Below are 5,089 nucleotides of genomic sequence, written 5' to 3' on the forward strand. Positions count from 1 at the left end.
GTAATACATGATTAGTGCACCCTGGTGAGTTAAATCAGCTCATATTACTAGGTTGTGCACCCTGGCTGAGCTTGGGCTAGCTCCGCCACTGCAAGCAGCTATGCCCATGCTCATAAGTCACGTGTTCTTTAGAGAAACTTACTGTTAGGTTTGACAATGAAAGGCAGTCTTCTGAATGGGAGACCATTCGGGTTAGCCATGTCTACATGGCCAAGGATTTTAGCGATATGCTTTAGCTACAACCATTATTAGCACATCGTCATGTTTATCTTTTCTCTCTGAAAAAGTAGTAGGAAGGGAAATTAGTATTTCAAGTTCCCTTCCTACTACTTTTTCAGAAATAATGAAATAATGAACACTCAGCTTCTCTGAACTAATCTATGTAAACAAATATTATACTTCGTATATAGATTTTGTATCATCGAATAATGGATTCAAGTTTTTTTGATACAGCTGCCATAGTGCATTTTTCTTATTAGTTTTCTGTACCATTACATTACACACTTGAATCGTCATATTCAGATATACTTCCAGTTTTATTTGCTAACTCCACTCAAATAAGGATCCAAAAAATTTCTTTTTAGTTTTCTGTACCATTACATTACACACTTGAATCGTCATATTCAGATATACTTCCAGTTTTATTTGCTAACTCCACTCAAATAAGGATCCAAAATTTGTGGTAACTCCTGAAGGAGACTGCACTATCTCTTTGATTGCAACCAAAACTAATGAGTACAGATTCAGCAGAGTAATATTTCGGGGTTGTAAAGTGCAGATACAGGGACTGAAGCAGACATACCAGAGCAACGGAGGGATGTTCAGTGTTAAGTTTATTTTCAATTGTAAGGACCCTAACCTTCTTTTTAAACCTCAACGGTCAAGAAACATCTTAGAATTCTATCAGGCCATCCTAATTTCCCATCACCCTATCTCAGAGTGTCAACCACCTCATGGCAGACAGAAAATACATACTACTTTCTAGACCATGTGTCTCCGTTTTTTTATCCAAATGACAGGTAATACCTATTTTTGGTGTCAAACTGTGGCTGGTACATAGAAGGGGAACTCTACTGTTTCTCTCAGGATGCACATGTGCGCGATGAATACGGATCATGAGTTGGGCATAGAATTGTGTAGCCTGCGCATCCCTAAATGTAGACGATGTGTCAGTGTGGCCTTGATGGTAGGCCGATGCAGTTACGCAGCAGTACTGCAGTAGGTTCAGCACACATGCAGCTGGAAACGACGAGACATCATCGCGGAAACTGAGCTTCAGGCCTCCGACTACTCGGTTGCCTTCCACGTTGACAGTCGACAAGTACGTCTAATAAGGGCGGCCGCCGGGTATATATTGTTTGTATTTCTAATACAGAGAAAGTGTACTCATACTAATCTTTTTTATCTATAGTGGATAATCAATTGAGCTAACGTCTTTTCTCGAGGTAAGCTTGGACCACACTATTGGATATGGGAGAACGTGCCATGTATTGGAGATCTGAATATATAAGTGTTATTAGCTCTTTTTCCGACACGTTTAGATCTGAGAATTGTTTTGCCATCTTAGTATTATACTACAGATACACCGTGATTAAACTGTTCAAATTGTTTCCTTGTGTGCATGAACTTCCTTATATTTAGTTATGTTCAATAATCCACTTGATTTATGTTTATTTATGCGAATAAACTTTTCATTAACTTCAAGGCTTCATTGTTGCTGCAATACATGTAAGAGTTGACCCAATGAAGCCTCTCACTGATCCGCTAATACATTACAGCAAAAAGTATACTCAGATTTATCCTTTTTAAATTTCTTAGATAATCAATTGTTTCTTGAACTTAGTTTGGGCCACACTGTTATCAGAGAGGAGAATTTTCCAGGTAAGTTGTAAATGTATTGGAGATCTGAATATATGAATGCTATTAGTTTTTTCATCAAGAACATTGAAATCACCATTTGGATTGGGTGAAATCTAGCTTTTTACATGGTACTAACTCCACTCTTGGTCTGATCATATTTTTAGCTATCCTTCTTCTGCCTGAAACAACCAGTACGCCATTGTCACATTTGTATATGTGTGTATTTCATCTGTTCAAGGAAAAAATAATGCTCTTAACCCGTACAGTGTTTCATATTTCCTGCATCTATATTATTCATGTTTTGTATCAGACTTTTTAAAGTGGTGCACATCAAATGACCGCACAAAAAAAATTCCCAGTAACAATTTTTACTCTGAAAGTGAAATGCTCAAAATGCCAAATTGGCACCCCCAATCTCTTCAATTCCACCTTGAACAACTTAGTCTATGTAACCATTTGAGAGGACTTCACCTTTATTTTAATATCTATTGGTGCTTCAGCAAATAGCTTAATCTGGAACGAACAATTTCACATATGATTTTTTTGTAGTTACTAAAATTTACTACTGAGGTATAATACTGTAAAGATAATTTATTAGGATAGAAAATTCAGAGACTCTGCTCATGTTTGTAATCTTCACTTCTTCAGTGTGTACTAACTCTTAGAGATTCCAGCGGGATTATACGGAACGAGTATGAATGATAAACATGCTGCTCATGTCTGTTGAGTTCTTTGGTTGTATCACAGAGATGGCACATAGACGTGGTGTTGTAGGTGAAGAAGAACGGCAGGCTACACATTTGAGTACCAGCCCATGCCCAGCTCCTGCTACTTCGGCTCCACCATCACCTACTCGCTGTCACTGGTCATGAACACAGGCAACTGGCTCCTCTGTCTGCCCCAACAACAACAGTTGTGCGGTGCTCATGGGACTCGCCACCAACATCAAGGTCAGGACCTCCTGGCCCGCTCGCTTTCCCGCTGCGTCCCTTGCTAGCCAACAATATTGCACTCTTCTTGCTATCCATCCTAATCTTTTATTGATGATCATTTTGTTTCATTGCAGTCCTCTATCATTTGCCTCTTATTCTACTATTTTGTCAGCAAGCTGAATCCATTCTTAATTCCGTTATTCCTAATTGGTTTTAGTTTAATGATTATAACTACATTTACTGAATGGATTTTCATATGATTTTCATCTAATTCTCAGGTTCATCAAATTTTCATCCAATTTCCTTAGTTTAATCCTTTTATAGGCTTATTTTGGTGACTTTTTTTTTATTTTAGAGTGTAAATAAGCATATGGTGAACTTTAGTTGATCCAATAAATTATCTTATTTACCGGAATAATGCATAAACTATTTCAGGCATTCTCGCTTTCAGGACTACTTTGCTATCCCTGTCCGAGAGATGACAGCAATCTGACAGAGGTATAGTGTATTGCTAAATTAGACAGTACTAAACATATCTACATCTTTCCTGATGGACAAGTATTTTCAGTTCCATTGTTAAACATCGTCCATCAATTTTGAATGGCAAGGATCAAGGCGCTGAAGAAATGAAACAACCAACACTACACTCTGTGCCCTAAATGAACAACAGCTAGATGATTCCATGGTAAGAAATTTTGTGCCTTCCATCTTTCCTACCTGCCTATGTTCAATGTATTGGTCAGATAACCTTCTCCACTCACTTTAAAAAAAAAAGCAAGTTTCAGGGAGCACGCTACAGACTAAATGTTACACTTGCTGAGTTTTTCACTAAGAAAAACTGGTGGTAGCTAGCTTGCACCAAATGCTGTTAGCGCTAATCTTAATATTTGTATCACCATGTTTAAATTCGTTTGCTTGTACTTAGCGTGTCATGTAGGGCCGATGCCGATTAGCAGATGTACGTGCGAAACGTGCAGTCGGCGCGGAGTTGAGGTACCGCGTGAAGCGGACGTCCCGTGTGTGAGAAGCACAACGGCAGGCTGCATGATCGTTGAGTAGTTCATGCATGTAGTGGCATAGGAATAGGTCATATAGTTATCTTGTTAGTGGAGGAGGTCGTATGCATGGTAGCCGGGCAGGTTGTTGCCTGGCAGCGTCGAGTTAGCTATTTAAGCATTGTAAGCCAGCTTTGTTTCAGTTAAGAGGATAGAGAAGGACATGTGATACGGAAGGCACACGATGGATAACGGTTCGCCTGTACGGACGGGCTCTGGCGTCCGCAGTGGCGATTTTCAAATTCTAGATCTCGCCGGCGAGGCGGGGCGGCCGCCGCCGCCCGGCGCGGCGTGCGGGACGGCGTCGGCTCCTGGGCGTCTCTCGACGGGAGGCTGGGGTAAGTTCTGGGCGAAGGGCGGCCCTCTTGCGGCGGCGGAGCTGCTCGCGGAGGCGACCTCGGCTTCGGAGTCAGAGGAGGAGCCTCTCTCTGATGGCTCATCCCCTCGTCGACCTTCTGCGCGGGCAACCTTGGGTGGTTTTCTGGCGCGAGCTCTCGACGGCGAGGGGGGAACTGGCCGACGAGGTCAACGGCGGCGGGCGGCGTTCGCGCCTGGAGGTAAATCTTCACGATTTGGGAATCGTGAGCTCCTTCCGCGGGTGCGGGGCGCCTCGCACGGGGTTGGAGCGCGGAGCTGTGGCGGCGCTCTCCAGGGTGGGGGGTCCTCTCCGTGCGCGGAGGTCATCAGGCCGCCGACGCCGGATGGCGGGGAGACGGGGGTGGCGCGGCGGCGGGGGTCGCCGGAGCTGGTGGTGCCGTCGTCCCCTGTTCCCGCATCTGGCTCGTGGGCCCCGGCCGCAGAAGGTGCTGGTCTTGGGCCTTGGTGTGCTCGTGGGCCGGAAGGGCTGGACCAGCCTTTTCTTCTGCTGGGCCCACCTCTTGACGATGGGGAACGTCAAGGCGGGGCTTCTACCACTGGGGGGCTGCGGGGGGCCTCGTTGGGCCAGACGGACCTGGCCCAAGCCCAGCTCAGTCGCTGGCTTTGGATCCCTAAAGGGAGCAGAGACCCCGAGCTAGGGTTCCCTGCGAGACCTGAAGAGAGAGTGCGGCGCGGCACCCAGCTCCCATTCCGCACGCTTGTCCGGATTCCAGCTCCTCCCCCTCTTTCTCGATCCTTTGCGGAGGTGGTGGCGATGGCGGGCGGGGGCAACGGAGGCGGCAGCGGCAGTGGAGGCTACGGTGGTGCGGGCGGGGATGGTCGGAAGAGGCGCCTGGAGGAACACGGCGGTGGGGACTTCCGCTC

General features: G+C 45.3%; 1 long non-coding RNA gene across 1 annotated transcript; it reads left to right on the forward strand.

The window, feature by feature from the left end:
* The first annotated feature begins 1,350 nt into the window (after window positions 1–1,350).
* On the forward strand, window positions 1,351–3,657 carry LOC127318479 (uncharacterized). The gene is made up of 3 exons (XR_007861893.2): window positions 1,351–3,290; window positions 3,361–3,477; window positions 3,572–3,657. It is a non-coding gene; the product is annotated as an uncharacterized lncRNA (long non-coding RNA).
* The last annotated feature ends 1,432 nt before the right edge of the window (window positions 3,658–5,089 follow it).

This window comes from Lolium perenne, chromosome 7 (genome assembly GCF_019359855.2).
Source record: "Lolium perenne isolate Kyuss_39 chromosome 7, Kyuss_2.0, whole genome shotgun sequence".
In the NCBI taxonomy this organism is placed as follows: Eukaryota; Viridiplantae; Streptophyta; class Magnoliopsida; order Poales; family Poaceae; genus Lolium; species Lolium perenne.